Source organism: Schistocerca cancellata, chromosome 3 (genome assembly GCF_023864275.1).
Source record: "Schistocerca cancellata isolate TAMUIC-IGC-003103 chromosome 3, iqSchCanc2.1, whole genome shotgun sequence".
In the NCBI taxonomy this organism is placed as follows: domain Eukaryota; kingdom Metazoa; phylum Arthropoda; class Insecta; order Orthoptera; family Acrididae; genus Schistocerca; species Schistocerca cancellata.
The window spans coordinates 334,891,915-334,915,700 of NC_064628.1; positions in this window are offsets into that span (position 1 = coordinate 334,891,915).

Consider the following 23,786-nt stretch of genomic DNA (forward strand, 5'->3'; position numbering starts at 1 on the left):
TCCCATCAAACCACTGCATAAAACATAGAACAACACTCTCCACTACCACATCTCACTCTGACTTCACGACAAGCAGTGTCCACCACAACTTCTCGGTGAGCACTGCCTGTCGCTGCGTCTCGATAATCACTGCCAGTGGAGGCGGCGGAACAATACTCTCTGGCGCGATTTCTGGCGCTGTGGCTCAGTGTAGCCACCTTTCATATGCCCTTCCTCCACGGGCTAGAATGTGATGGTATTTTTGCCAGCATTGGTGGTGAAAATACCACCAAATTCGTCAAAAAAAATACAGACAAAAATAAAAGATAATATTAATACGTAAGTATCATATAAATAAATAAAATTTTGGCTTTGCACTGACCTTACAATAGCCTAATATATAAAATACAGTAAGGAATACAAATTCTTTCATACATATGACTTTACATAATAGTTTACAGAAATATCATGTGGTTAAACAATTCAATCGATAGCGTCAGCAATGACGAATATGTGCAGGTAAGAGTCTTATAACTTTTCACAAACAGTAATACACAAAAAATCAGTTTATACAAATATTCACATAAAATGTTTTCATAACAAGTGGTTGACAGTTCCAGCAGTAGCACCCAGCAATGTCGAGTAGGTGCAGACACCATCAGGTGACATCATTTCAGTAGAAGCAGTCCATCAGTGGCACCCAGCATTGTGGAACAGGTGCAGACTCCAACAGGTGACATCATTTCAGTAGAAGCAGTTCATCAGTGGCACCCAGCAATGTTGAGTAGGTGCAGACAGCAAGAAGTAACATCATTTCAGTAGAATCAGTTCCATCTGTGGTACCCAGCAATGTTGAAGAGGTACAGACAGCAAGAAGTAACATCATTTCAGTAGAAGCAGTTCCATTTGTGGTACCCAGCAATGTTGAAGAGGTACACACAGCAGCAAGTCACATTTCTCAGTAGAAGCAGTTCATCAGTGGCACCCAGCAATGTTGAGTAGGTGCAAACAGCAACAGGTGACATCATCTCAGTAGAATCAGTCCATCAGTGGCACCCAGCAATGTTGAGTAGGTGCAGACAGCAAGAAGTAACATCATTTCAGTAGAAGCAGTTCCCTCTGTGGTACCCAGCAATGTTGAAGAGGTACAGACAGCAAGAAGTAACATCATTTCAGTAGAAGCAGTTCCATTTGTGGTACCCAGCAATGTTGAAGAGGTACACACAGCAGCAAGTCACATTTCTCAGTAGAAGCAGTTCATCAATGGCACCCAGCAATGTTGAGTAGGTGCAAACAGCAACAGGTGACATCATCTCAGTAGAATCAGTCAATCAGTGGCACCCAGCAATGTTGAGTAGGTGCAGACAGCAAGAAGTAACATCATTTCAGTAGAAGCAGTTCCCTCTGTGGTACCCAGCAATGTTGAAGAGGTACAAACAGCAAGAAGTAACATCATTTCAGTAGAAGCAGTTCCATCTGTGGTACCCAGCAATGTTGAAGAGGTACAGACAGCAAGAAGTAACATCATTTCGGTAGAAGCAGTTCCATCAGTTGCACCCAGCAATGATGAGCAGGTGCAGAGAGCAGTCCATCATATTTACTATCACTGATCACACTGTTCCTCAGTAGAAATTAAACATGTCCTAGTGGCACCAATCATGTAGAAAAAGTACAAGTAACAGTCCATAATATTTACTATCACTGATCAGACAGTTCGAGCATGAACAATAGTTTTAATACATATACAAATGCTTTTACACTAAACATACAAATCATAACAAACACACAAATGATGTCAGATAATTGTCATATTAACTATTACAAATACACAAACATCAGTAAACCTATAATATTTATGGGTGTCAGTGCAAGCCACTACAAACAAATAAAATAATATTTAGGAGATAGGTGGGTAGGATTAGGAAAGGAAAACACACAAAACACACTCACTCATCTTTCATCCACATTAAGTACTACTGTGTAATTGAATAGTGTTAACTGTGTGAATCCACTTCTGTCAAAATTTCATGTTCATCATGTGTATCAAGTAGTAGTGACAGCAATGTATAACAGTCAATAATAGTTAAGTCAACGTCATAGTCATCATGTCAAGACCAATGTTTGCCAAGCCAGATCAAAATGTACGGTTGCTGAACAACTGTCAGTGTGCCAAGATATGCAACTTCCTCTCTCCAAAAAAAAGTACATACTGCTTAGTGATTTAACAAAGTGTGTGTAGACAATCTTCCTTCCATTTTAGTGTTCTAGTCTGCTATCTTCATCCTCCTTGTTCCATATAGACCAACAACAAAAAAAATATGCACCTCACTTATTTTACCTCTTATACACCATAACTCCAATCAACTTCATATAATCTCAATACCTCCATAATACCTCTTCAATACGTCGATACATATAAACCTTATTGCCAGTATCAATTCACTTCCATAACAACTCTTTCCTCTAGTCAGTCTCCTCGATCGAGTACAGATAAAATCCTAATGCAAACCTCCTCATCCCATACAATCCGAAGACACACTGTCAACACACAACCTCTGTCTAATCCATCTGACCAAAATCTTCTACTCATTATGAATTATAAACAAAGAATGCATACATGACCTCTAACAGACTTAGTTCGAATAACTCTCAGTAATTAAGTACAATTACGGAGTGTGAATGATCCTAATATTTCACAGTGTGTACACCACTTCAAGAATTATGGCAAACAGAAGCAAACATGTGGAGTATTTCTTGTGTCAAGTGTCACTTCCTATTTCAATTGCTCACGAAAAATGCAGTGTAATAACTGTGTTGGTATGTCATGTCGTTAGCTTCCTTCCTATTGGCATACATTTATACAGCTTTCATAAAACCTCCAGCTCATGTGACTTCTATGAAGTTTCTTGTACTAATGTCATTCGTCGAATTATAGCAGTTTATTTTCTTATCTTAAAAATATAAAGCACTGAGCGTAAGCAAAACAAGCAATAGCGAGTAAATATACCAGTAGAGAACAGAATGTCAACAAGTGGATGCAGCACAAATCTTACAACGAGGCTCTGCCAAGCGAACAATCTATAACTAATACCATAGTGTAACCTAAACTCTATGTTCATACACAGTACAACAGCATTTCTATATACCAAATTAAAGAGTAGTTGTGACAACAAACAGAAATGTATAAATGTGCAATCCATACACATAGCAGCAAACATATCTTACGTAACGTAAGCAAATAAATGTTCATATGTAATTATAATAAGTAAACATGAAGGCGCAAGCAGATAAATCACAAAGTATAACTTACATACCTAACCACATCAGCACAATTAATCAGGTGACAATTATAATTTAAATAAATAGGCACAGCAGGCACATAATTAAAAAATATGACATCAGTGAAAAAGCAGTGCAGCCAAGCGATGCATAATATACACAAGTTACAACTCAGTTCATTAATAATCATTGTCAAATCAGTTAACGTTCGCAAGCACGTCGCTTCACAAGCAAATTCATAGAACATGTAATTAGCACAAAGTATGAATCACGTAATCGCGAGCAGCAAATTACGTCTAAAGTACGTACCTAAGTGGAAATATGTTACCTGAAAGATAAACTCAATTAATAGTTACCTTTTTTTAGTTTATTAGTTTCTTCTTGGAAATTACATTCTTCCTGAAAATTTCTCGATAGCAAGTCGTCTTAACGTCGGAGACACACAGAATTTACCTGAAGTTCTTAAATATCTTATAGAACCGTATCCTGAAAAATACTGAACGTTAGTAACATAATTTATCAAGTCATTATAGCTTTATACTGATTTTATTCGGAGAAAGACTGTATTTGTTTACGGCTGTCAGTGCATCCGCACTGAGCGCTCGATCAGCTGTAGGCGCGTGACGTAGGAAGTGATTGTTTGCGGTCAACGACTGCCTTGTGCGGCGCGCAGACTTGACTGTTGCTTTGAGTATATGCCGCCGCCAAAACACAGCGCGGTATCCTTGTACTCTCCGTGTGTTTACATACAACTGTTAGTTTCTCAAAAGTATGTCATTCTACAAAAATTTTTCGAAAGTATATCATTCCACAAAAATTTTAACGTTAGATATATGATGTATTCCCTTAGAGCGTCGTGATTTAAGAGTTTCTACTTCGACAGTGTTATCATGGATAATTTTGCGAATTCTATATGGACCGTTATAAAGCAGAAAAAATTTCCGACACAAGCCTTTTCCTTTGTGAGTCAAACGATGAGCCTTAATTAACACCTTCTGACCAACTGACAAGATTTTTAAACGACCAGGACGCTTAGCTGATTTCTCTCTTCTAGCAGCCGCAGATGCAATATTTTGTAGAGCCAGGTTGACAACTTCAGAATGCCGCAGTTTCCGTGTAGGCGGAAAAGGAACGATTTCAGAAATGCGATTTGTCGGTGCTTTGTTTTTTAATATCAGTATAGGTGGTAAAGAAGTTGAGTCGTTAGGAAGTTCATTCAGAATGTTGTGAAAAATATGAAGATACTGATCCCACGTTCTGTGATTCTGATGACAATAAAGACGACACAATTTATTGATTTCCTTCATCCATCTCTCTGAAGCGTTAGATTGAGGGTGAAAAAGTGAAATGAAAATTGGTTTAATTTTACGACGCTGTAGAGTACGAAGCCAAATTTTAGAACGAAACTGTGATCCATTATCTGATATAACCTTATCAACATGACCCACTTCTTTAAGAAAATGTTTGATGAAAGCATTAGATACTGAACGAGCTGTTGCTTTGCGTAACGGTGTGAAACACACATATTTTGATGTCAACTCCACTGCTACGAAAATGTACGCAAAACCATTGGTAGATCGAACTACTGGACCGAACAAATCAACTGCAGCCATGTCCTTTAATGTCGCTGGAATGATAGGAAACAACGGTGCTCTGTGAGATACTGTTGGCGGCTTAGCCTTTTGACATAATTTGCATTTGGCAAGAACAAATCGAATACGTTTTTCCATATTATTGAAGTAGCAATTTTCTCGTAATTTATGAAAGCATTTTCTGGGACCAAAGTGTGCATAACTGAAATACGTATACCAAATCAGCTTATTAACCCACTCATCAGGAATACAAACTAACCAAACAGAGTTGTCGACCGATTTTCGTTTGAAAAGAATGTCATTGCGAACTGAATAGCATCTAGTTTCTCTGGATCAGGAAGAATACCTTCTGTAGAAATAATGTGACCGAGAAATTTCACCTGAGAACGACCAAATTCAGATTTTTCTAAGTTCACTGTAATGCCAACTCTTGCAAAAATACGTAATAATGAATCCAAAATTTTGTTGTGCTCACTCCAAGAACGTTTAGCAATAAGAATGTCGTCAACCTATGAAGTAATATTGTCACGAAGATAAACAGGTAAAATTTCGTTTAAACTACGAATGAATGCTGCTGAAGGTACAGTAAGTCCAAACGGTAATTTCCGAAGTCACTTTTGGGTAAATCAGTCATATCCGGTTATTATTTACTACTGTCTAGATAGATTGATTGTTGAAGAGTTGTTTCGATAGATGCAAAGAATTGTAAAAGAGTAGGCAGCGGTACAGAAAACTAAAAGAGAAATAGCACCACTACAGCTCGGGGCCCTATGCTCGCTACGGCACATATTCATTAAAGCGTAATGAATCCCCTGAGGTCTTTAATAGCTGCACAAAAACTTCAGTCTGTGACTTAGTGGCAAATTTGGCGGAAGTGCGTACAGAAATTGAGCTAACCATGAACATGGATGTATGTCATTCTTAGATTTGCGAAAGATCTTAAATTTCCGAACAGTCAAAAAGTGTTTATAGTCAAAATTTTCTCCTTGTGGCGACAAAGACCTACCGCGTCTGTCCCAGTCCCAATGTCGATTATTGTCAAGTTCGCGCGCCTGGCGCTCTCTTGTTGCTTCTCTTAAATGAAATAAATTACTTTCTTCAAAACCCGCTGCTATCGGTGATTCCAAATTTCTTCTACCGTCCTTTCCTACGATTTTGCTTTCAATTTGTTTGACTTGCTTTTCTAATGCCTCAGATTCCTTTTTAATGTGTTCATTAAATTTTCCGTAATTTTCAACATGCTTATTTATGTTCTGATACTCTTCAGTTTCTGAAAATGGCAATGGAGCTGTATCATCTGAATCTCTGTCCCCATGTAAACTAAGATTTGTCAGTTTATCTGAAATATCCTCCACTCTTTCCGATAAGTCACCAATTTGTTCTTTCTGTTTATTTACGTCTTCCATAAGTGTCGCGACTCGGGTTTCGGTATTGTCACATTTAGTAGTTAACTGTTCACACTGTTGCGTTATGTTATTTAATCTGTCACTTGGTACGGATTCCTCGATTCTCTCAAATATTTCTTTCTTATCGTGTGCACGTTGTAAATTTAACTCTGAAAATTTCTGTACTGTCACGCAATCTCTTTCCTCCTGTTCTCTATCCTGTTCCCTTTGTCTAATCTCTACTGCAACTAATCTATTATTGTGAGCATTCAAAATCGGTTGTACTTCTTCTCTGATTTCTTTCTTTAATTCATCTTTTATATTTTTGAAACATGTCCCTATTCGTGAATCTATCCGTGTTTCCATTGTTCCCATTTGTGATCCCAGTGAGTGTTACCATGTTTCCATTGTTCCCATCTGTGTCTTAATTGTCCCTATCTCTGTTTTTAATTCAGATCTAAACCGTGTTTCCATTGTTCCCATTTGTGATTCTAACCGAGATCCCAAATTTAATATTGCACTCATCAACTGCTCCGTGTTAAGTTGTTCGAAATTCTTTTCGCCCCTAACATTTCCCACAAAACTAACTTCCTTCTGCATAGCTGTAAGGCTATCTCTGTTCGATACTATTTCAGAATCCTCTATCATTAATCTCGTGTTCTGTGAATTTTCTGATTGAGAAAAATTTTGAAATGGTTCCGGACTATTTTCCCGAATTATTACATTGTTTTCCACTTCATTATCCATCATACTGTTGTCCTGTGTTGGCGAGTTCGCCATGTCAACAATTTCGTTATTCTCACTATTCATCATTTTTGCCTTTTTCATTGATCGCGTAATCATTAACAAAATATACAAAACTCGTCACTATATGAAAATTACACACAATGACTCTTTATCTCCAACAATACCATTTACATGCAATGCTTCCTTCAAACACGATTAACGAACAATAGAAGAATGACAATCACCAAATCTACACATGCAATATACACTACAATTACTAAACTACAAATTACTACAACAATACTACGGTCTACTATTTTTACAATCAGAAGATTCCAAGGGACGATCCTGGCAGGGTCGCCACGTGCATGGGGGCTTAGTTAAATAAATAATAAAATTGCAAATATTTTTTAGTAGCTGTAAGTCCGATTACGCAAGTCTCGTAAACGGCTGGCCCTGACTAGTTTTAGTACGCAATCTGACTGCTTAGAATGACAACAAGAATGTAAGAAAATTTTCGTTAACACAGTTAATTAATTAAGTCCCCAGCAACTATAAAATCTACGAAGCCAACATAGCACAAGTGTAGCTGTTCTGTGTGTGGAAGTATGACTCAACGTACACATCTGGCACGGTTCTTATTCAACAAGACAAGAATTTTTAAATACCATTTATACTGACGTGATAAAAGAAAATTAGAAATACTATAATTGTGCAAGAAAACCAAATTACACTCTAATACAAGAACACACGCCAGATGCTTTGTTGACTGAACCTGTAATAACACATTATTCAGGTCACTGAAAGAATAAAAGAATAAAAGAAATTACCTCCATATATATTGACGAAATGCACTCTGAACATTACAATATCTCCATTAGAACAACATCTGCTATCTCTCCCATCAAACCACTGCATAAAACATAGAACAACACTCTCCACTACCACATCTCACTCTGACTTCACGACAAGCAGTGTCCACCACAACTTCTCGGTAAGCACTGCCTGTCGCTGCGTCTCAATAATCACTGCCAGTGGAGGCGGCGGAACAATACTCTCTGGCGCGATTTCTGGCGCTGTGGCTCAGTGTAGCCACCTTGCAAGGGTTATTACCTGCTTCTATAACGCTGTATAAGAACTATTCCTGAAGCATTGCTTGGTATGTGAGGGACCAGATGAACAAGGCGTCAGCAAGTCACGGTGAAAACCACAAGGTACAGAACAATTAGCATCCCAATCCATACACGACTGTGTCGCTCATAGCAAGCAGGGCACCACTAATCTGCCAAGTGGTGGCAGGTACTGGCCGGAAAACTGACAGCTCTCACCGACATTCTCGCTAGTGTATTCATGTACTTCTTACTTAACATTATTAATGCATTTCAATTACAGCACAATTTCTATTACGTGTCGCTAAAGGATTCGTAAACACCTTTTCCAAATTGCTGTAAAACAGTAATGTAGGAGCTAAAAATTTTTCATATATATATATATATATATATATATATATATATATATATATATATATATAAAAACTGAAGTGGTGAGTGAAAACTTCTGCCAAGGGAGGGAATCGAACCCAGATCCCTTGCTGAATAGGGAAAAGATTCGGATTCCATTCCCGGCCTCGTTACAAATTTTCACTCCCCGCTTCAGTATATATATGGCAGCAGTAATGTCTCTGAAACTGTGTCACTCCATTTCTAAAAGTTATTCTTATTAATTCACTTGCATAAGCCCGCCTATGTAGAAGCAAACTTCGTGCAATTTCTACAAACTGATATGCAATAAACTGCCGTATGGCACCGTTTTCTAATTTGTCAATACCTACAGACATATCTGTAAGATCATTAAAATTAAAAAATTTACAAAAATATGCAAAAGTTAAAAGGTGGACTTCCGCTGTGTCATTTGGGTAGCAATCTACACTGCAGATGACAATCTTGCTAATTATCATATATGCAAGTACCAAATAATTACATTGATAGTGCCAAACACGATTTACGTAGTAACAACAGTTAGACGATGTGGGCGTGCGTATCAGAGTGTTACAGCAAAGCGGCTTTAATGAGGAGGAGGGCCTTCATTGTTGCATCCAGAAGAAACGATCGTTCCTTACCTTTTACTCTTTTCATTGCTGAAAAAAGCCGCTCACAACAACACGTACATACAAACACGGACATGATCTGAGCGGCATTGTTGTGAAGCTTGGGAAATGTTTTTTGCTGTAATGAATGATACCATCGTGACAAATCCAACGTGTTGCAGTACCTCTCTTTCAACAAAGTTGAATTTTGAAAATAAATAATCTCAAATGGAAGTGACGATGACAAGTCAACAGGGGAAACTGAAATAGGAGCGCCGAGCACCTCAAGTCCCATTTCCAAACTATTGAGGTCTCGGAATCGTGTTTCAAACGACGTGATGAGCTGCTTTAACTTTGCTTGGCAATCGCCGAAAGTAGTACCCAGAATAGTTTTAAAGAAGTAAGACGATTGAAGAACGTTAAACGTCCATTACTAACCTGCCTCTCAAATGAACGTAACTTTTCCATGAACGCTTTGATCTGGCCGTGCATGTCAACGATTAGCTGCCCTTTGCCCTGCAATGACAGATTTAAATTATTGAGATGCATAGTTATGTCAGCTAGGAACGCCAGGTCTGATATCCATTTTATATCTTTCAGACAACGCATCTTATCCCCTTTCATTTCGGGAAAAAGGTGAGTTTCCTCACTAATGGCAAAGAAAACACCAAGAACTATTCCCCGACTCAACCAACGAACTGTACTGCGGTCAGGTATATCCCCATACTCCGCTTCCATATCTTTCAGGAATCCTTTGAATTGGCGATGATCTATACCGTGACGCCGCAAAAAATTCACACACTTCACGACATCTTTCATAACGCCACCTAGCTCTACTGTTTCAGCAGTGCCTCTTTGTGAATAAAACAATGAAGAGTCAAAATGTCTTTCCCGAATTCGTCCCTGAGTTTATTTTTCCAACGAGAAGCAAAACCTTGTTGACGCTCGATCATTTGTGGTGCATCATCTGTCGCTACAGAATGGAGCTTATCCCACCGCAAATTCATATTGTCCACTGATTCACAAACTGCTTAAAAAATGTTGCAGTGTAATCGAGTGGTACCACATATTAGAGGTCTTCAGTTACTTGCAGCTCCATGTCGACACACACACAAAGACTGCAAGCTGAGCACAGTCCGATATGTCGGTGCTTTCGTCAGGCGCTAGTGAAAATGTAACAAAGCTCTCCACCTTTTTCCTGAGCTGTGTCCCTAAATCCGCTACCATGTCCAGGATTCGACGAGACATTGTTTGCTTCGACAGGCAAACCCCTTCAATTGCCTGCACCTCCCTTGGAAACAAACATTCTGCAACTGCTGGAATGTTCGATTTTATGAGTGGTTTCACCGAAAACGGCTTGTCACTCGTCCCAATGATGTGAGCGACACTGTAGCTTGGTCGAATTGCAGATTCAGTAGTGTTTTCTCCACTCTCATTCACCTGAAAATTATTAACGCATTTCAGATCACGAACTATGTTGCATGTTTTGATACCCTCCGTATTACGAAACCGTTTTTAAACTTACGTTTCCTCGTATGTCGTTCTTGAGCCTGGCTACCAGTTCTCTGCGTGCAACGCCTTCTACCTGATGGTAGTGCGCTGCATGAAGACATGTTTAATGTCGTTGTATATTGTAGCTCTTCCCAGAATTAAATAGTTTATGACATACAAGACAATGCGGACGACCATCCCTCTCAATGAATAGCAAGGTATCATCCTCCAATAGAGGTACAGGGCCCCCGCCCCTAGTCATAGCTGTCATTGAACGCGGATTATTGCGTCAGTTGCGGCTGCATGCGGCCAGGGGGCAGTGAGTTCGCTTTCCCCCTCCACGCGGGCTCCGAGCTGCCGCAGTGAGCGCTCCGGCTCCCTGGAGCTCGCTTGGAACAGCCTGGACTAGGGGAAAGGAATGAAAGAGGAAGCTGCCTGCTAGATTTTTTTTTCTGTGACATCAGTTTCCTCGCTGGTTTGATACCCCCGCCACCAATTCCTCTGCTGTGCTAACCTCTTCATCTCAGAGTAGCACTTGCAACCTATGTCCTCAGTTATTTGCTGTATTCTCTGCCTCGTGATGACTGGGTGTTGTGTGCTGTCCTTAGGTTAATTAGGTTTAAGTAGTTATAAGTTCTAGGGGACTGATGACCATAGATGTTAAGTCCCATTAGTGCTCAGAGCCATTTGCTGTTATGTGTTCCAAGCTCTGTCTTCCACCACAGGTTTGCCCTCTACAGTTTCCTCTAATGCAATGTCATTCACTGATGTCTTAACAGTTGTCCTATCATCCTGTCTCTTCTCCTCCACATATTCCCTTCCTCTCCGATTCTGCGCAGAAACTCCTCATTCCTTACCTTATCAGTCCACCTAATTTTCAACATTCGTCTATAGCACCACATCACAAACGCTTCGATTCTCTTCTGTTCCAGTTTTCCACAGACCATGTATCACTACCATACAATTCTGTTCTCCAGATGTACATTATCAGAAATTTCTTCCTTAAATTAAGGCTTATGTTGGATACTAGTAGACTTCTCTTGGCCAGGAATGCGCTTTTTACCAGGGCTAGTCTGATTTTGATATCCTCCTTTCTCCGACCGTATTTGGTTATTTTCCTGCGCAGATAGTAGAATTACTTAGCTTCACCAACTTCGTGACCATCAATCCTGATACTAAGCTTCTCGCTCTTCTCATTTCTGCTACTTCTAATTACTTTCGTCTTTCTTTGACTTACTCTCAGTGCATAACGTGTACTCAGGTTGTTCATTCCATACAGCATATCACGTAGTTCTTCTTAACTTTCACTCAGGAGAGCAATGTCATCAGCGAATCGTGTCATTGATATCCTTTCATGTTGAATTTTAGTTCCACTCCTGAGCATTTCTTTTGTTTCTATCATTACTTCTTCGGTGTACAGATTGAACAGTAGGGAGGGAAAGACTACATCTCTGTCTTACACTCTGTTTAATCCGAGCACTTCATTTTTGGTCGACCACTCTTATTATTTCGTACATATTGCACCATTTTATATTGTCGAATGCTTCTTCCAGGTCGACAGATAATATTAACGTGTCTTGATTATTCTGTAGTCTTGCTTCCATTACCAAATGCAACATCAGAATTGCCTCTCCCGTGCCTTTACCTTTTGTAAAACCAAACTGGTCGTCATACAACACATCATAAATTTTATTTTCCACATTTTTGGTAGCAACTTGGATGCATGAGCAGTTAAGCTGATTGTGAGATAATTCTCGCACTTGACAGCTCTGGCAGTCTTCGGAATTGTATGGATGATATTTTTACGAAAATCAGATGGTATATTGCCAGTATCATACATTCTACGCAACAACGTGAATAGTCGTTTTGTTGCCACTCCTCCCAAAGATTTTAGAAATTCCGATCGAATGTTATCTATCTCTTCTGCTTTATTTGATCTTAACCCCTCAAAAGCTCTTTTAAATTCTGATTCTAATACCGCATCCTCTACCTCTTCTAAATCGACTTGTATCACAACTGACAAATCTTCGCCCACATAGATGCCTCAATGTACTCATTCCATCTATCCGCTCTCTCCCCTGCATTTAACAGTGGAATGCCCGTGGCACTCTTAATGTTACCACCATTTCTTTTTCTGTAACTGAAGGTTGTTTTGACTTTCCTATATGCTAAGTTAGTCCTTCCAATATTCATTTGTTTTTCGATTTTTAATATTTTTCATGCTCTTTTGTCTTAGCTTTCCTGTATCTCCAGTTTATTTCCTTCTTCAGCGGCTTGTATTTCTGTATTCCTGAATTTTCCTTGACATTTTTGTACTTCCTTCTTCCATCGATTAACTGAAGTATTTCATGCGTTATCCATGGTTTCTGCGCAGTTTAATTCTTTGTACCTATGTTTTTCTTTCCAACTTTTGTGATTGTCCTTTTTAGGGATGACCATTCCTTTCCAGCTGTACTGCCTTCTCAGCTATTCCTGCCTGCTGTATCTACAGCCTTAGAGACCTTCAACCGTATCTCGTCATTCCTTAGTACTTCCGTATCCCACATCTTTGCTTATTGTTTCTTCCTGACTAGTGTCTTAACCTTCAGCCTACTCTTCATCACTACAATATTGTGATCTGAATCTATATCTACTCCTGGGTACGCCTTACAATCGAGTATCTGATTTCGGAATCTCTGTCTGACCATGATGTAAAATCTGACTTAAATATTCCCGTATCACCTGGCCTTTCCCAAGTACACCTCCTCTTCTTGTATTCCTGCACAGAGAATTCGATATTACTGGCAGACAGTTATTATAGAACTCTATTAGTCTTTCTCCTCTCTCATTCCCTGTCCCAAATTTCTCCACCAACCTTTTCTTCTACCACTTCCCCTACAACTGCATTCCAATCCCCCATTATTATTAGATCTTCATCTCCTTTTATATACTGTATTACCCTTTCAATGTCCTCATATACTGTCTGTATCTCTTGGTCTTCACCTTGCGACGTCGGCATGCATACCTGAAATATCGCTGTCGGTGTTGGTTTGCTGTCGATTCTGACAAAAATAATCCTGTCACTGAACTGTTCACTGTAACACACTCTCTACCCTATCTTCCTATCCAGAATGAATCTTACAGCTGTTATACCTTTTTCTGCTGCTGTTGGTATTACCCTATACTCAGCTGATCAGAAATACTTCTTCCCATTTAAATTGACTGACCCCTACTCTATCTAGACTAAGCATTTCCATTTCCATTTTCAAATTTTCTGGCTTGTCTACCACCTTCGACATTCCACGTCCCGACTCGTAGAATGCTATCCTTTCGTCGATTATTCAATCATTTTGTCATGGTAACCTCCCATTGGCAGTCCCCTCCCGGAGATCCGAACGGGGGACTATTCCGGAATCCTTGCCAATGGAGTGATCATCATGACCCTTTTTCAGTTACAGAATAGACGGTATGTGTCTCTAATGCAGTGGTTTCCATTGCCTTCTGCATCCACATGTCGTTGATCAATGCTGATTCTTCCTCCTTTAGGGGCAATTTCTCACCCAAAGGACAAGAGAGTGCCCTGAACCACTGTCAGCCCTCTTTGACAAGGCCGCTGGCAGAATGAGTGTGATTTCCTGTGCCGGAAGTCGTCGGCCGCCAAATGCTTGGTTTAAGAATCATGAGAGATGGTTGTGTACGTGGAAGAGATCTGGATTGATCGGAAGGTTTCAGATGGATTGTGTAATGCTAAGACAGAGATTTCTGAACCATGCTTTACATTGTAAGACATTTCCAGGAGCAGATGTGGAGTCTGACCATAATCTATTGCTTATGATTTGCAGATAAAAACTGAAGTAATTGCAAAATGGCTAAAATGTAAAGGTATGGAACTTGAATAAACTGAAAAAACTACAGGTTGTAGAGGGTTTCAAATGGAGTATGAAGGAACGACTGACAAGAACAAGAGAAAGGAGTGCAGTGGAAGAAGAATGGGCAGCTTTGAGAGATGACATAGTGGAGACAGCAAAGGATCAAGCACGTAAATAGCCGAGAGTTTGTAGAAATCCTTGGATAACACAAGAGATATTGAATTCAATCGATGAAAGGAGAAAATATCGAAATGCAGTAAAAGAAGCACATGAAAGGAATTCAAACTTCTAAAAAATGGGCTTGACAGGAAGTGTAAAATGGGTAAGCAGGAATGGCTAGAGGACAAATGTAAGGAAGTAGAATCATATTTCACTGGGGTAAGGTAGAAAAATTAAAGAGAGCATTGGAAAAAAGTGAAGCACCTGTATGACTTTAAAGAGCTCAAATATAAAACCAGTCCTAAGCAATGAAGGGAAAGCTGAAACGTGGAAGGAGTATGTAGAGGGCCTATACAGGGAAGATGTACTTGTGGGCAAGATTGTAGAAATGGAAGAGGACGGTGACGGAGATGAGAAGGGAGTTATAATACTGGGTGAAGAATTTGATAAAGCACTGAGAGACGTAAATTGAAACAAGCCCCCAGGAGTAGACAACATTCCGTTAGAGCTACTGACAGCCTTGGGAGAGCCAGGTATGACAAAATTCTTCCATCTGGTGAGCCAGATTTATGAGACCCTCAGGCGTCAAGAAGAATATAATAATAGCAATTCCAAAGAAAGCAGGTGCTGACATGTGTGAAAATTACCCAACTATCAGTTTAGTCAGTCACTGTTGCCAAATACGCTAATCCATTAGACAGAACAATAGAAAAACCGGTAGAAGCCGACCTCGGGGAAGATCCGTTTGGCTTCTGGAAAAATGGAGGAACACGCGAGGCAATACTGAACCTATCTCATAGAAGGTAAGTTAAGAAAAAGCAAACCTTCGTTTTAGCATTTGTAGACTTGGAGAAAGCTTTTTAACAGGGTTGGGGCTGGAATACTCTCTTTCAAATTGTAAGGTTGACCGGGGTAGAATGCAGGGAAATGTTATTTACGATTTGTACAGAAATCAGATAGTAGTTATAAGAGTCGAGGGACACGAAAGGGAAGTAGTGGTTGAGAATGGAGTGAGACGGGGTTGTAGCCCAACCCTGATGTTCTACAATTCGTATATTGAGCAAGCAGTAAAGGAAACAAAAGGAAATTTGGAGTAGGAATTAAAGTCCAGGGAGGAGAAATAAAATTCTGAGGTTTGCCGATGACATTGTAATTCTGTCACAGACAGCAAAGGACTTCGAAGATCATTTGAACAGAATGTACAGAGTCTTAAAAGGAGGATATAAGATGAACATCAACCAAAGCAAAATGAAATAATGGAATGTCGTTGAATAAATCAGGTGATGCTGAGGGAATAAGGTTAAAAAATGTGACTCTTCAAAAAGTAGACGTGTTTTTCTATTTACGAAACAAAATAATTAATGATGGTCCAAGAAGGAATGATATAAAATGTACACTGGCAATGCCAAGAAAAGTGTTTCTGAAAAAGAGAAATTTGTTTACATCGAGAATAGATTTAAGTGTCAGGGAGTCCTTTCTGAATGAATTTGTATGTAGTGTGGCAGTGTGTGGAAGTGAAACATGGACGATAAACAGTTTAGACAAGAAGGCAAAATAAGCCTTTGAAATGTGGTGCTACAGAAGAACGCTGAAGATCAGATGGGTAGATCACGTAACTAATGAGGAGGAACTGAACAGAATTGGGGAGAAAATAAATTTATGGCACAGCCTAACAAGAAGAAGGGATCGGCTGTTAGCAAACATTCTAAGGCATCAAAGTGTCACCTATTGAGTAGTGAAGGAATGCGGGGGGGGGGGGGGGGGGGGGGGGGAAATCCTAGAGGGAGACGAAGAGATGAATGCATTAAGCAGATTCAAAAGTATGTAGGTTGCAGTAGTTACTCGGAGGTGAAGAGGCTTGCACTGGGCCAGCCGCTGTGGCAAAGGGGTACTAGGCGCTTAAGTGTGGAACAACGCTGCTGCTAGGATCGCAGGTTTGAATCCTGCCTCGGGTATGTGTAATATCCTTAGGTTAGTCAGGTTTAAGTAATTTGAAGGTCTAGGGGACTGATGACCTCAGATGTTAAGTCCCATAGTGCTCAGAGCCATTTGAATCATTTTGAGCTTGCACTGGATAGAGTAGCATGGAGAGCTGCATCAAATCAGTCTTTGGACCGAAAACCACAACAACAACAACAAGCTCAGAAAATGTTAGGAAATCAGTAGCAGTGGGACTATGTAAGTAAACTGCGAAGGTAGAAGCCTGCAAAGATCAGCTGCAAAGAAGTTGGGTAGACAACTTCCTGCGCAAAAGTTTATTTCGGGGTTTATCTCGTTAACAAACACAAAAGATGATCTCTATTTATCTATTAAGCAAGCCGCATATTGGTTAGTACACAATACATACTGGGTCACTAGACATTATATAGCTGGCCACTGATTTCAAGCACGTGCATTATGTAACACAGACTGACAGTTACACGTAACTTATTACAGTCATGAGTTACCAATATGAAACTTCCTGGCTAATTAAAACTGTGTGCCAGACCAAGACTCGAACTCGGGACCTTTACCTTTCGCGCGCAAGTGCTCTCCCATCTGAGTTACCCAAGCACGACTCACGTCCCGTCCTCACAATTTTATATCTGCCAGTACCTTCTTGTCTCCTACCTTCCAAACTTCACAGAAGCTCTCCTGCGAACCTTGCAGAACTAGCACTCCTGGAAGAAAGGATATTGCGGAGACATGGTGTAAGTAGGCTAGCGCTCTGTATGAAAAGCACTGACTGTGCTGTGTGCAGTCTGTGGCTGGTTGGCATTGTTGGAATAATCGCTATTGTAGTGTTGGGCAGTTGGATGTGAACAGCGAGTAGCATTGCGCATTTGGAGGTGAGCCGCCAGCAGTGGTGGATGTCCTGTAACACTGATGTATATGTTTATTTCTATTCTTTTGTAAAGGCTGTATTATTACAAATGTTATCTGTATTATTATGGTATTTAATTATGAATTCTATATATAATTGTATTCTTATGCCATAAATTTGGCCGGCCGGAGTGGCTGAGCGGTTCTAGGCGCTTCAGTCTGGAACCGCGCGACCGCTACGGTAGCAGGTCCGAATCCTGCCTCGGCCATGGGTGTGTGTGATGTCCTTAGGTTAGTTAGCTTTAAGTAGTTTCAAGTTCTAGGGGACTGATGGCCTCAGATGTTAAGTCCCATAGTGCTCATAGCTATTTGAACCATTTTGCCATAAATCTGCATTTGTATATACACCAGTTCTTTAAATTCAGGCCGGCCGCGGTGGTCTAGCGGTTCTGGCGCTGCAGTCAGGAACCGCGGGACTGCTACAGTCGCAGGTTCGAATCCTGCCTCGGGCATGGGTGTGTGTGATGTCCTTAGGTTAGTTAGGTTTAAGTAGTTCTAAGTTCTAGGGGACTTATGACCTAAGATGTTGGTCCCATGGTGCTCAGAGCCATTTGAACCATTTTTTAAATTCAGTTTCATTTCACTGCACACGTTTCTGTTGGTCATAGTATATGCATAATATGCGAGAAGTTAAAAAAAAGGAGACTGTTAGCATTTGCACGTGTGTTGATAACTTAGCAAGGGACTGGTTAACAGCACTGTTGGTTCTAAGGATATTCCAAAAAGTCTGTGAGTGCACAAGTGATGGTTTATGCACTTGCTACGTAGTCCGCAAGACTTTTCGATGGTGATTGTGCACCCGCACCGTCGCAACAGATGGCTGCTGGCCATCTCTACAAGCACTACAGTGGGTCTGCACCTTTGATGGCCCACCAGTACCTTTATTTCTACAAGGACTGCAGTGGGTCTCCACCTATGGTGGCCCACCAATTCCATAATCTTTACCAGGACTACAGTGGGTCTGCTCTTTGATGACGTACCTACCAATATTCTTCAAAACTTCGACTGACTCTGCTGTGGGTTTGCTCTGTTGTGGCCCATTACCTGTCTGCATGTCAAGAGTTAGCACTGTCTTTCCGTTGGAAGGATAACACTACTTCTTCAAGACTGCATGGAAATCCACTACTTCCGTGTGCCTTTTCTTTTACTGCTCAGACGTTGAGAAAAAAACTGCGATTACTACTGTGATCAATGATCAGGACTGTCTTCATGGACTGCGAGAAAATTTTTGCTTTTGACCAACACTGTTTCAATAAGTGTGTGCATTTGATATATTTGTTATCGTTAATATAAAAGAAAATTAGCAATTAATTATTGGGCACTGCCCAAAACAATTAGTAACGTTTTGTGGGGAGCATGGGGGCTATCTAAGTAGGCTTTTTGGGCTTTTATGTTGGTAAGGCCTCGTAGCATTCTGTACGAAAATCACTAACTGTGCTGTGTGCAGTCAGTGGCTGGTTGGCATTTTTGGAATATTCGCTTGTGTAGTGTTGAGCAGTTGTTAACAGTGCGTAGCATTGTGCAGTTGGAGGTGAGCCACTAGCAGTGGTGGATGTGTGGAGAGAGATGGCAGAGTTTTGAGAACGGACGATCTGGACGTGTGTCCGTCAGAAAATGGAAATTTGTAAGACTGGATGTCATGAACTGATATATATATATATATATATATATATATATATATATATATATATATATATATATGATGACTTTTGAACATTATTAAGGTAAATTCATTGTTTGTTCTCTATCAAAATCTTTCATTTGCTAACTATGCCTATCAGTAGTTAGGGCTTTCCGTAGTTAGAATCTTTTATTTAGCTGGCAGTATTGGCGGTCGCTGTATTGCAGTAGTTCGAGTAATAAAGATTTTTGTGTGGTGAGTGATTCATGAAAGGTATAGGTTATTGTTAGTCAGGGATTATAGAACGTCAGATTGCGTTGCGCTAAAAATATTGTGTGTCAGTTTATTGATGATCAGAATAAGTAAAGAGAGAAATCTCTGAGTACGTTCAGTTTTACTCAGCTGTCTCTGTATCAAATAACGTAGAAGTTTACCAGCACAGTAATTTATAATTTTTCGAAGGGGATGCTTCAATGGCTTAGCCACAGTCTCGGGGATGTTTCCAGAATGAGATTTTCACTCTGCAGCGGAGGTTGTACTGATATGAAAGAGCACTTGCCCGCGAAAGGCAAAGGTCCCGAGTTCGAATCTCGGTCTGGCACACAGTTTTAATTTGCCAGGAAGTTTCATATCAGTGCACACTCCGGTGCAGAGTGATAATCTCATTATGAGTTACCTAAGTAAATCAAATAAATCAAGTTAAATAGATCATGGTAAATAAATCGAAATATATTTTTGTTCAAATAGAGAGGAAATGAGCTATCTTGATACACAATTGAAACGAAAGCAACAGACAGGTCTGGATTACTTGGCACGCAGACTTCATGGTGTAAGACAAGAAAAATACGTAGTAAAATTATAAGAAACCAATTATAACTCATTCAGCACTAGAAAGTGGTGTGTGGCACTTAGCCCTGAGGATCTGAGGATACGAACGTAACAACACGCGTAGTACAACAGTGTTCACCACATCAGCATTGAAATCGTGGCAGCGGCTGTTTGCTGTGCAAGCGTCGTAATAAAGAAGTCGAAATAACCACGAGCATTCAACCACGAATAATTCTGAAGGTCTGACTGACACCGCACAAGGCTGCTCCGAGTACGATAGAAGCCAGCTCATCTACATGTATACTAAAAATTAATCCTTAAAATTGTCGTGTATAGCCGTTTGTTTTTCGACACGCTAATCTCCAAAACTGATAGACAAATATTCAAGGAGTATTCGCCGGTAACTTGGCGAAGTTTAGGCCAGCGCTGAGGCTTTATTTCGTCAAATGTGGTTCACGAAAAAGATATACCCATAAAAATATTGTTAATAACAGCATGTATGCGTGCACGTATGTACATATGGATGTTTTTCGTACCCCTCGAAAGCTCTGGACAGACTTCAACAAACTTGGTACACATGTGTTTTACTGTCCAGGAAGAATACCCTTGGGTGTAAGAATGACCTACCTGCGAAACTGTTGGGTATTGGGGTGAAAAAGAAGAGTAGCCAAGACCCGTGAATACCCACAATTTATTCACTCAGTATTTGAGAACGATAGCACTTACTGACTTGTAATATTTACGAAGCTTTTTCTCGTAAATAACCCACAAAATGATGGAAGACTGGAAGTTCATGGCTTACCAAATCTTCGCTGTTCATGGAGTAAAACTGCCTGACGTTTTAACCTATCACTTTTTTATTACTACTTGCATCTCCGACACATGTTGCATAAAATGTACACACACACCACAGAATGTACCTGCAAAGTTATATCATCGCATGACACATAGTTCAGAATGTATGACGTCATAAACACTGAGATTTGCGAAAAATTTCTCTATCAAACATGACGTTTAAATTTATTATTACTAACCTTCTGAACTGAAATTAAATGCCGTGTGGCCAGAGCCTCCCGTCGGATGGACCGGTCGCCTGGTGCAAGAGTTTTGAGTCGACGCCACTTCAGCGACTTGCCCGTCGATGGGGATGAGATGATGAGGATGAAGACAACGCAACACCCAGCCCCTGGGAGGAGAATGCCTCCGACCCAGCCGGGAATCGAACCCTGGCCCCTTAGCATCACATTACGTCGCGTTGACCAGGCAGACATCGAGGCGGACCCCCTCTGAAATGATTTCGATGAAATGTAGTAAGGGGAAGCTTTAATCCTGAGGAAGAACGTAGGTTACTTTAGGAACTGAATAATATAAGATACTTATTACTTTGAAGAATATTACACGAATCAGGCAAAAACATTTACTCTATGTCAGAAGGGCGAGGTACGCGATTTGTTGATTCAAACCATGTTGGGTAAAAACCCTACATCAAGATCACAGTGAGCCGAAACCGGTAACCAATAAAGAGAAATTACAATCTTGATGGTGGATTCTTATCCACACATGATTTATTCTATGACTTTTGAACTTTATCATATTAATTTGTGAAATTGTTTTTACTGATTGATGCCTTAATTTCATTTATCATATTACATGATTCAAGAAAGCCTACAACAGTCTTATTCACGATTTAAATAATGAAAAAAACTGAACCAGTTACTCATTTTTTTAGGCTTAACACAACGCGTTTCGAGAATTTAATGTAATTTTCAAGTGCATTTGTGCACTGGAAAGACATGCACTGCACCTTCCACTCTTCTTTCATAAATTATCTTTTCCAGAGTTTCTGAGAGTCGATGGTGGAACTGGAAGCGAAAACTACCAAGTGACTATCAAGCTGTTGTGGCTTCCAGTACTTCTTTCCTTCCATAGAGTAACTACTGTTCCTCTCTTCCCCAGTATTCTGGCCTGACTGAACAATTTAATAATGTAGTCCCTCGTTATTCCTTAATTAGTTATTTCTTATCTTCCCCTCATACTCCTTACCTATCCACTTTCTTTCAGTCACTACTCTTAATACTGTAATCGACTTTTTCTACCTTTTGCTTGTATGTGGCTTATTCATGTAATGAATAATTAATCCTTCCTACATTACAGGTCTCAACGAGTGGTGGAATATTGTCTGCTGGTGAAGTAGGTCAACTTAAGCTAGCGTTCTCATCGGCAGGAATTCAGTGCCACAGATCGGTCCGATCTGATGTCTTCGGAAAGTATTCGAGGGGAGAGGGGCGGGGAGAGTAGTTAGTGCGCTGATTATGTCCAGTCACCCATGGCAGCTACCTAAATCCGTATCACGACATTTCCATCTTACTCAGTCTGGCAAATCAAATGTCACTCCTACTATTTTGCAGCTTATCATTGACTATTGACGGACGCTTTCTCCTTCCTTCCTCTATGTTACTTGTTAAGGCGTAAAGTCAAGCACTGGCACGTCATTCGGAAACAATAGAGAAGAGATGGCTGGGAGAACCTCAGCCAATCGCACGCTGACCGGCCCGTCTCCAGGACGACAACCCCACAGCAGCGGCCCCTAGGCGAAGAGGACGTAAGGTCCTCGCCCGTGAGGTTTTACGACTAGCGCCTTAGATAGAAGCGTGTAATCTCTATGTAGCGCTGACTTGAGATAGTATATACTGAAGAAGATTGTTTATTTTATATGTCGCCCTTTGCTTGCGACACTTCTGTGCTATAGTCAAATTTAAGTATCGTCTCTTTTCATTTTGTAACAAAACTCATTAATACGATTTGTTTGAATCTTGTCTAGCGATTCGAGTAAGCAGGATTCCTAGACACACCATATTTGACGACGAGCAGGGAGACAAAGAAAATGACGAAGAGGCTAGATTTAACGTTCCCCTAGCAGAACTACAAGTACTGGAACAGTTTGTTAAACTTGTACTTTTTTTGTTTAGAAAGGCGGCAGCCATACCATTCACAAACACAAAAGGATATATCATCGACACGCTCTTACAACTGCATTATAACTTAAAGTTAACTGGCTTGGTAATAATAGCAATAATAATAATTCATCACAATAATGAGGTAATAAGAGCCGGGTTGGACTTAACTAATAAACAATTTTGGATTCCCCATATCCTTAAATCCTAGTAAAACGAATAATAATGGGTTCTACCACCATATTCCAAGAAGTTTGAGGGAGACATGACGAGAAAATGTCAACAGAAGTGGCCACGAACGAATAGGAACTGTACCATGACAATGCTTGATCTCACATGGCCAATGTGACGATTGTTTCCCATCCGTCATACTCGTTATACTTCTTCTTCGACTTGCTCAAGATGAAAAGAGAAGATTTGACACAGTGGGGAAGATTCAAGAAGAATCACAGGGGATTCTAAACGACGGAAGAGGGACAGTATACTGGCGGGATGCATTTTGACAGTGGGTTTGAGCACTGGGATAGGGAACTTTTATGAACTAATTTGAGCGTGATAGAGAATAATAATACGTAGGTAATATGTTATAATTTTGATTGCTATATTTCAAAAATCTTTGAACACCTCCTCGTTTGGACTAAAATCATTACCAATCGCAGAACACTGAATTTTAGCTCATAAAGGCCCAGGAATTGTTGGGAGAAAAACATTTAGAAAACTGAACCATTTACAAATTATGAACAGAATTATGTGATGCAGCTTGTCATTCGTAGTTTTCATAACGCTTTGGCCGTAATTTTATAATACAAACTCTGGACGAAGCTTTTGAGCAACAGTGCACTGATGGAACATACGGCACTACTTCGAAGAATACGTGTTATCAACGCCCAGTTTACTTCATGATATTGGGAAATTCTGAATTCAAAGAGGCAAAGAGAGTTTATGTCGGCAACCGTAGCCCTAGAGAAAGTTTTCA